At 49.4% G+C, this 10,466-nt stretch overlaps 1 non-coding gene and 1 pseudogene across 1 annotated transcript; both read right to left on the bottom strand.

The window, feature by feature from the left end:
• LOC112343491 overlaps positions 1–839 on the bottom strand; it is a 2,505-nt pseudogene extending 1,666 nt beyond the window's left edge.
• Positions 840–1,955: 1,116 nt separating this feature from the next.
• On the bottom strand, positions 1,956–2,110 carry LOC112343492. Its single transcript, XR_002991304.1, has one exon. It is a non-coding gene; the product is annotated as a 5.8S ribosomal RNA (ribosomal RNA).
• Between the last annotated feature and the right edge of the window lie 8,356 nt (positions 2,111–10,466).

Here is a 10,466-nt window from a genome sequence, read left to right as displayed (position 1 = left end):
CGCTACGAGCCTCCACCAGAGTTTCCTCTGGCTTCGCCCTGCTCAGGCATAGTTCACCATCTTTCGGGTCCCAGCAGGTATGCTAACACTCAAACCCTTCTCAAAAGATCAAGGTCGGTCCGTGGTGCACCCCCGAAGGGGATCCCACGAATTAATTTCCTTTCGCCTGTACGGGTTTAGCACCCACAGACTCGCATACATGTTAGACTCCTTGGTCCGTGTTTCAAGACGGGTCGGATGGAACGCCCAAGTTCCAGCATCTGGCGGGGCACCGGAGCACCCTGCCATTTTCAGAGGCAGCGGCGGCATTGGCAGGGAGCCAGAGGCTCACAAGCCGTTATCCCGCTGCGTCCTCCCATGCTGGACAGCCCCTTGCATTGCTTGGCAGACCAGCTCTCGCCGTTCCACACACAACCAAGGGGCGCACAAGGCATCCATTCGCTTCCCTCCCAGCAATTTCAAGCACTTTTTAACTCTCTTTTCAAAGTCCTTTTCATCTTTCCCTCGCGGTACTTGTGCGCTATCGGTCTCTCACCAGTATTTAGCCTTGGATGGAATTTACCACCCACTTAAGGCTGCATTCCCAAACAGCCCGACTCGCCGAAAGAGCCTCGTGATGCAGCAGGGTCCAGGCTAGACGGGGCTCTCACCCTCTCTGGCGTCCCGTTCCAAGGGACTTAAACCCGGTCCGCTGCAGAGGACCCTTCTCCAGACTACAATTCGGGGTGCAGAGACACCCCGATTTCCAAGCTGGGCTCTTTCCGTTTCGCTCGCCGCTACTAGGGAAATCCTTGTTAGTTTCTTTTCCTCCACTTAGTGATATGCTTAAACTCAGCGGGTTGTCTTGCCTGACCTGAGGTCGTGCAAATGAGCGATTTGCCACTAGGTGGGGTGCGTGCCATCGATGCCACACGGACAAGTCGGGGGCCACACCATCCACATGCAATCAAGCCGACCGGAACACAAGTCCACGGACGGCCACATTCGCCCCACGCTCACACTCACAGAGTGCGCATGAGGCAGCAAATGGTTGCGGACGCTCAGGCAGGCATGCTCTCTGTCGCGAATGTGACTTCAGGTATCAAAAGATACTTGTCAGCCAGTCCTTACGGACACTCTTTCCTTACTGCCATGACAGCAGAAGGTCGGTACAGTTGGTTCCCTTTATTGTTCCCACTTGAGCTAGTTAAGAAACTGGTCAATGACCGTGTACTTAAATCGGATAAACATAAGGTAGGAACCCTATGTGTTTCTTGCTGAGCATACTCGGCCTGGTTTGAGAAACTCCTGTCATTGGCTTGCACTTGCTAGTGTCAAGAACCCCTGCGATATTGAGACTAGTCCCTCAATACTCGTTAAATGATAGCTTATCGTGTCTGCCAAACACCCTCGCTATCACGCCCTTTGTGTTGGTCTCATTTCGGTCCCAAATACTATTTATGGAAAGTGTCTAGATTAGCTCATTTGGCATATCTACGGAATGTAGAGATCGGCCTGAACACAACGGTGTTCGTCCCGTGTCCAAATTCGCAATCTAAGGACATTCCATATTTAGTAAGTTTCGGACTTGTCCCAGAGACTAACTCCTGGTACTAAGGGAGGCTTGGGGTGAAAGCCCAAAGCGTGTGTCCCTCAAGGGGGGGGGGCTGTGGGGGGTACCAAATGTATAGTAGGGATAGTGGTTGGAATGCATGTCCGACCACCTGAGACATTAGTTTGGCTCCCGCTGGGCTGTGTCGCTCCTTGTTCTGCGTCCGGCTTGGGTCTAAGCCCAAGCTCCACGCTGCTCTAGTCGGTGGAGTACCCTCCTCCTCGCGTTAGGCCACCGGTATGCCAAAATTGTGCCAGACTCCGTCTGACACCATTTTGCGTGCAGGTGCTGGATACGGGGAGCTGGTGCTCGTGGGATTGTACCGGACCCTCGTTTCGTAGCGTAACGGGCTTGGAGTTTGGCTCCAAATTCAGGTGCGCTACACCCTCGAGATGAACCTCGGGCACAAGTTGCGTTCAAAACTTCGATGATTCACGGAATTCTGCAATTCACATCACGTATCGCATTTCGCTGCGTTCTTCATCGTTGTGAGAGCCTAGATATCCGTTGCTAAGAGTAACATTTTGTTTTTTTGGCCTGACAGGACCACAAGATCAAAAACAACTAGTTGATAACAATCACGGCCTCGAAGTGTGCCACATCCCCCAGCCGATGGCTGGGGGATGGTGGCACAAGTGGAAGGAGGAGGCACACATGCACAAGTTGTAAACCCCTTGGTTTGGACTTCCCGGGTGGTCTCCAATGGATCCTCGTTAAGAGATTTAGATTGTACTCATTCCAATTACCAGACTTTGAAAGCCCGGTATTGTTATTTATTGTCACTACCTCCCCGTATCGGGATGTGGTAATTTGCGCGCCTGCTGCCTTCCTTGGATGTGGTAGCCGTGTCTCAGGCTCCCTCTCCGGAATCGAACCCTAATTCCCCGTTACCCGTCACCACCATGGTAGGCCTACCATCGAAAGTTGATAGGGCAGAAATTTGATTGAAGCATCGCCGGCACGAGGGCCACGCGATTCGACAAGTTACCATGAATCACCAAGAATACGGGCGAGCCCGCATCGGCCCCGCATCGGCCTTGAATCTAGTAAGTGCATCCCTTCCAGAGGTCGGGACTCTTTGCACGTATTAGCTCTAGAATTACTACGGTTATCCGAGTAGTAAAGTACCATCAAATAAACTATTACTGATTTAATGAGCCATTCGCAGTTTCACAGTACAAAGCAGTTTATACTTACACATGCATGGCTTAATCTTTGAGACAAGCATATGACTGCTGGCAGGATCAACCAGGAGCACCCAGAGATGGAGCAAAGGCAATGCACAGCCAACATCAACTAGGATGCCACAGCTGCAAGGGTCATGCTTCAAGTGCCAAGGCAAGCAAAAGCCCTCAGCAGCTGAGTGAAGCCTACGCATGGTGAGAACACACGCACGCAGTCTTCACCCGCCCTGGCCGGACTTGGACTGGACCTTGGCTACCTGATGCATGAGCCCCTACTTGAGCATCAGTCCAAAGGTAATAACCGAGCTACAATGAAATCAAGGCAGGAACAAGTCCAAACCTTGAGAACACTGCAACAGTGTAGGCAAGCAAGGCTAGGTGTGGCATCACCCACACCACCCTTGCTAAACCCACAAGACTTCAATTCTTCCAGTGTAACATTGAGACAAACCGAACCATGTGTGCAAAAGAGCACAAGGTCACCTTCATTGAGAGTAAACACCACATACCAATCACATATAGCAACGGGTTTGTGATGTCCTGAATGTCAGCGATCTTACCATGCTCAACACACTTCAGATGATCCAGGAACAAAGCTCTATTTCGTTAAAGTGGGAATTGTCATTATCCCACTTGTAAAATAAGGTTTCCAAACCTTTATATAGTATATAAATATAACAAAATTCAACTGCATTGAGGCACATGCCATTTTATTTTAAACAAGGAAATGTCTACTCAATCACTTCTCACTGCTTCACCTCTCTCTTCTCCTTGTCATTGTCGTCCAATTTCTTTCCATCCTTTTAATATTGGCTCAGTTGCTCCGAGTCTAGGTGGAGCCCAAGTCCCCATTCAATCTTTACTTTCCCCTTATTAATAAAACAACTTCGTAGACTTCCAATAACATGCTGTAACACTTCTAGTATAATGCAAATCCTCTCAAAGAATTGTCTTTTAATATTAATACAATGGCATGGAACCCCATGCCATAATAAGTTACATTTTTAAATAAATACATGCCATCTCAGACTGTTATTTTTTGCCTCCAACGCCTATACAATAATCTTGGAATTTCATCACTCTCCACACTATCAGGATTTAAACCCAATAGTAATGCCATCTCTTCTCTAATACGTCCACGCTCATGTTCAGTGGTCGAAGAACCCATCCGGTTGAGCAGATTATGGAGATGCGGATAGTGCTTGGCTAGACAATATACATGCCATAAATGATGACTGGTGTCTGTCCGATCAAATGGCTTCTGATATACCGTTCCATCTGCCATTTGGTTGATTTCTGCAGCCACCTCCTGGACTGGCCGGTTCTCTATCACCATCGCTTCAAGCCGTTTTGCAAGGTCCCCCAGAACATACGGTTTCTTCTCCCTAGTTTCCATACTGCAAGAGATGGGGTGCACTGCATATGTGTGCGTGTTCGCTGCAGTTTTAATCGGCGAGTCATCGATGATGAGGATTTCACTTGACCTAGCAGTCCGGTTCATCACTACAGCCTCTGCCTTGACGAAGATGGGCTTGCTACCCCTCACATGGACCATAGTCAAGCAATCCTCCTGCGTTAGGAGAAGTCAAATGGTAATATTACTCGCGTCTGATCGTGCATCATCTGTAGCAACGTTAATGCATTGTGGCGCATCATGGATGTCCAAACTCCCAATTGCAAATTGAACCCGGCCCTCTGTTTTAAGTGTCGCATGGTCATTATTAGATCCCGCAGTTTCTCCCGTGTGATTAATGTGAATCTGTCTCTTTTGACCAACTTGCGACCGCAGGCTTTGGAGGGTGCAGTGACATTCGAGGACGAGCCACGCTCATGGGAGAAAAGGACACCGTTCAGATCAAAAACGATACAGTACTTTCGCCGTGACTCTGAAATGAAATGCGTCAGCATAAAACATGGTACAAGTCAATTTTACCATCTACAATATTAGCGAATGGTGCTCCCGATGGTCGTTCAGAGGGTTTTGGTCGAGGAAACGTGAAGGGCGGAAATACTCTCCTCTGCAATGTGGGGTCAATCGCATCCGATGGCGTGTGGGCACATGCCATTTCAGCTGTAGACTCTGGTACAACTGGCTCAACAGTGGCATGGGGTGGTTCCGATGGCGTGTGATCACACGCCATTTCAGCTGGTGCCTCCGTTGGCAAAGTGGACATGACCGAACAGGCAGCAGGGGCGGTGTAGGGAGGTTCCAACGGCGCGTAGTCAGACGATTGGGCACACGTTGGAAATGAGGATACGACCGGCTCGGCGGCTGGGGCGGCCTCATGCGGGTCCAATGGCGCCTGGTCACCGTCAGTTGGATACGTGGACAAGATTGACTCAGTGGTATGGGCAGCATCAAGTGGAGCGTGGTCAGCTTGCTTGGCGTTGATATGGATAGTAGCCTCCACCAGCTCTGATGACTCTTGCAGGCAAGTAGAGTCCACTGGCGGATCCATATGCATGTCCAAATATCTCCCTTCGATTGAGATGGTATCCTCCCGTGCTACTAAAAACAAACTCATTAGCACATTGAATCGACTATACTGTATTTACCATCAACTGCTATTGAGGAACTAGGACCGATATCACTTGGGCGCACTGCTGATTCTGAAGGATTGGACATACGTTTCGACCCTTGCTTGGCACTATCCTTCCTCGACACTAAAGGCTAGAGTTTGTATCTTAATTCAACTGAATAATCTCTACTTACCATTTCTTCTGCGACCTACATGGACAATGTTAGAAATGGTAAAAGGTTAGGAATGGATGTACTATTATTTACCTGATGGTTTGTCTTGTATGACCTTCCTCCGCTGCTCTTTGGCCACCTCAGGCTGGCCATCATCGTCATCATCGTCATCGTCGTTATTGTGATCGTCACCATTGTGAGGACCATCCAAGTCCTCTTCGTCCTCCTCTTCTTCGTCCTCCTCTTCTTCGTCCTCCTCTTCGTCCTTCTGCTCTTCCTGCTCATTATCTTTCTCTGGCTCCTCATCCCCCTCTTGCATTTCTTCCATAGGCTGCTCAGGCTGGATTGCTTGTTTTTCCAGGACCATCTTGGAAAAATCATCTGGCCGAGTCTCCATCTCAAAATACAAGACATCCATAGCCTATTTTAGTGCGTGACCTAGGACCGTATCCTCACCCGACTGTCTTAACATGGTTTCTGCACGTTCTTGCACCCTTCGAAGACGACGAGATGAGAAAAACGTGGCCCTGACTTGAAAAGCATCCCTCATCCATTGTACCTCTCCATTGAGATTGGGGAAGGGGAGTCTGCCATAGGAATCTGAGTCAGAAGGTGGTGACTGGCTCCTTTCACTCAGCCCTTGATCTGCAATGAATGGCATGAGCACACACGCCATAACCGCGAGGCATTACCTATCATCTTTTCGTTGCCCTTCTTCCTTTTCGAATCAAACGCCTCTGATCCCGACGACTGTCCAACGTGCTTTCGCTTTTTATGACCACTGTCAGTTTGAGCTTGGCTGGTGCTTGCCTGTTTTGCCTTTGAAGAAGTGTCTCCTGCAAGGAATGGCATGAGACCACACGCCATTGCAAATATAATTTGTACCTCCTTTTTTCCTATTGCTTGTCTGTTTGTCCTTCTTCGACGTGCCACCAGTGCGCTTTTCAGTCCTCGTGTCTGAATATTCACAACGATCTATAATCAAAATGGCGTGAGGCCTCACGTGACCTTACCTTGTGCAGGTTGTGACCTCGGCCTAACATCAGTAGCTGTTAACGCCGTTTCAGCATCTGGGGGTGGCCACGCTCCTGCATACAGAGCTTGTGAGATAACATTTAAACTTAAAGTGCGTACTCACCAGGTTCGTAGAGAAGATACTGTTTTTCTTTGGCAACTGTAATTATATGCTCCATTGAAGTCACCTCTTCAATGGAGTTTGTCACCGCAACACACGGGACACCCTTGAGTAGTGCGGCTCGAAAGAATAGTCCGCCGCAGTTGTACTCGACAACGCATTTGCCCTTGGAGTCACCCGCTATTGCGTTGAAGACCCAGCTGAGCATTTCCCATGCTGCACCTGGAGCTTTCTTTGGATTCGAAAGCTCCATAGCCGTCTTCAGTTCCTCAGGCACGGGTAAATTGACCTCCCTCAGATCAATTCGATCGGCTTTGTTGAACGAAGCTGGGAAGTCACTCCAGTCCCACTCTGCTGCAGGACCAATAACAAGGGCGACTGTGAAGATGCGGACATTCGTCGGTATCTTCTTCTTAGCCATTATCCCATGGATCTCCCGCATCTCCTTGCCTTTCAACCGAGCCTTCACCTCGTTCAAGGCCTTCCAGAACTTGTGATAGGATTCGGAGTCGTAGATCATATAGTGGACTGAAGATTCCACCTCCGCAAGTCCCACCATTAAGTCAATGATGGAGCTGACTTCGTCTGCATGAGTGATCTCCTCGTTTGTGAAGTCCATCACACAAAAGATGTTCTTGACCTGCTCATCTCCGCGGGAAACGATGCTCCTCCACCTTTGATCCTCATCCGAATTCACGTATACCCGGTAAGGTTCTCGATAGGCCTCTGCTGCGGGGTCGAGTTGTTTCTGAAGCCGGCGGTCGACATCCCTCTTAATGAAATTTGGATACTGATCCAACTTCTCAGCTTTACTTTTCGTGGCATCCCGCAGCAGATCGATGAACTTGGGGGCCCCCTTCACGTACTCGTCGATGTCTTCATTTGACAAGTCCAGCTCTTCCATCATCTCTTGCGTGGTGTCGATGCTCACCCTCGCCACGGCCACTTGCTCGAAGATCCAATCCTTCAATAGCGCACGAGCTCTCAGAGTCGTGCACAAGTCCTCGTATGTCACAATATGGCCGGGAGTCATTTTGGGCTTGTTGAAGACTACCTCACCACGTAGAAGAGCATTAGCCACTGTCAGAAGGTCGTCGTCGTCTAGAGACCGCGAGAAACGCAAGGCGTTGAGCTTCAAATCATTGGGCTTCCGGCCGTCCTCCACACCCATTGAGTTTAGCAACTCCCCGTCATGGTACCTCCTTAGCACATCTACCCATTTGTCAAAAACAACTTTTGTCGCGAGTAGAATGTTATGGATGCTGAGTGTGTCATTGACCCCCAGTGTTTTCGAGAGAAGACTCGAGAATTCCTGCAATGGAAATGGCGTGAGGCCACATGCTATGCCACATGCAACGAGGCTTACCTGCCAGGCGCTAGTTGCTAGTGCACGTCCTTGTCCTGGTTTTTGTGGCTTCTTTAGTTGAACCCAGAGCTTCCGTGTTCGTGCCAATGTCTCGTGCAGACCCGATTTGTAGCACGTTTCTTGCTTGACATTCTGCGCGTGGGAGATGTATATGATAGATCGGAGGGGCGAGTTGCCTTTTATCAGGCGGACAACTCTTGTCTTGAAGACTTTCTTCACCTCCTCGCCCACCATAATATCCACAACTATCTGTTGCATCGCCAAGCTAGAATGCTGCCCGGAGACGGCATAGAACCGGATGTTCTGATCGTCCAACACCTTCCTATTGATCAAGTCTGGAAACCTCGTCTCGCCCTTCATTGTTCGGTAGTAGGGGATCACGTCTGCGATGTCGGGTGTTACTGGACTTGCCAGCATCTTCTGCTTCAGTTTCTCCACCCACTCATCAGATACTAGCCTGTGGTTGTATTTGCTTTGGATCTCGATACGGCTCACGTCGATTGTATATACTTTGTTGGAATAGTAACAAGTACTATTATCTGCGACGATTTTTGCTGCCTCTTCTTGCTCTTTCTGCTCTTTGCGGCTCTTCTTTTTGGTGGGTGTAGTGTTCGAACCCGAGGCAATGGCATCACCGAGTAGCTTCTTTTTTGGAGCAGCAGAGTCGGACGTCGGCTTGAGCTTGACCACCCTTTTCTGCTTCGGGGTAGTTTCCAGATCGACCCCCTTCCCCTTCGCTTCGCAAACTGGAGGCACTCTCAACGGCTCAATGTTGGAATATAGTTTTTGAACATCGCCGTAGGTGAGGTCCGTGGATTCCATGTGATCTTCATAGACCCGCAGCGTCTTTGAAATTGTGGGCCTCCTGGACAACCTCTCCCTAGCTCCCTCTAGGAATTCCTCATAGCCGCTGCCCCCCTCCGGGAAGCCGCTAGGATGTGCAAGGTGGATCTTGAAGGCGGACGCTGTCTCTACCACAAGTGCCAGTCCATATTTTTGCATGGAACTGCATGGAGTGTTTGTCACTTGGATGAGGATCCCCATGCATTCTTTTCTCCCACCATCTGTGTTGTACAGCATCAGATCCTCGCCTTCCATCCCGAAAGTCCAACTGGTGAGCTCCTCCCCCTTCTCTGCATCCACATTGACAGTGGCTGGAAGAAGAACGCAATTCCTCGCCTGTTCAAAAATGCACAACAATTAGAGCTGACAGATGAAAAGCTAGCAGCTGGAAATAACGTGAGGCCACACGCCATTCACCACTGCATCAGATGTCTTGAGGCTGCATCCTAAGATGGCGTGAGGCTACACGCCATCTGTAACCGGACTGCACTCGAGAGCCCAATCGGTGCATGCCAATGTTGCTACTGAATGGCATGTGGCCTCATGCCATTTTCTACTTGGTCTAAAAGACTTACCATTTGAAGCCGAATGGAGGCCGTGACAATCGAGGCCGGACTCGCTGGCGAATGTGCACTGTGTGTGCAGCGGATCGTAGCAGCAAGGCTACTCTGCCACTTACAGTTGGAGAGTGGTGCTGAAATCTCCCGGGACGCCAAGTGGGCTGCGTGTGGGTGGTGGAGTGGGCGGCGGAGTTGGCGGCGAAGTTACAAACTGGGTGTGTCTTGAAGTGGACGCCGATGCACACGAGCGCGATGCGAGCGCGAGTGTGATGCAAGCGCGAGTGGACGCCGATGCACACGAGAAACCTGTAGAGAAGTGAGCGTGATCGCGAGTGGGAGCGCGATGCGAGCGGGAGCGCGAGTGTGATGCGAGCGCGAGCGCGAGTGTGCGAGCGCGAGTACAAAGCAAAATGCAAAACCTAACCTCACACGCGCGAAATGTCACAACGGTTGGTAATCCCGCCACGTCATCATTCCTCGGACTTGGGCGCCACCATTAATTTCTGGATTGCCGCGCGCATGCAAGCACGCAAAATCCAAAAGAAATCCGCAACGTCATCATTCCTCGGACTGCATGCACGCGAAATCCAAAAGAAAGATCATGATTGGGATATCATTTAATACCCTCGCTATATTTATACCATGCATGATTGGATATTCCAAAGCATCTTGTATTTCCAAAAATGGCAGATGTTCAGCTAAATAAAGAAATTCTATCTGTTTCTATTTTTCTCTCAAATCAATATTATAGCGTGTGGGCTCATGCAATTTTGAACCAAAGAAACCCAAAAAACGTTGGACCCAAAATATTTTGAAAAAACCCAAAAAACCCTAAACATTTTAAACCCAAAAATCCAGGCGTCCTGTGGCGTTATTCCTTGAATGGCGTGTGGGCGCATGCCATTTTCAGGGCCAAATGCTGAATGGAGAAAAATTCCCTTTCAGTGCAAATGCTGCAAGAGGCAGATGCCGAGCACAAAGGACTGTAACTACCTCACATGACACAGATAAACTTTTCTCTATTTGGCAAAGATAAACTTTATAGCGTGTGGGCTCATGCAATTTTGAACCCAAAAAATGCACCAAAAAATTCTC

Source organism: Selaginella moellendorffii, unplaced genomic scaffold, assembly GCF_000143415.4.
Source record: "Selaginella moellendorffii unplaced genomic scaffold, v1.0 SELMOscaffold_153, whole genome shotgun sequence".
In the NCBI taxonomy this organism is placed as follows: Eukaryota; Viridiplantae; Streptophyta; class Lycopodiopsida; order Selaginellales; family Selaginellaceae; genus Selaginella; species Selaginella moellendorffii.
Note: the sequence above shows the minus strand (reverse complement) of the source record. Positions and strands in the feature narration are given on the sequence as shown.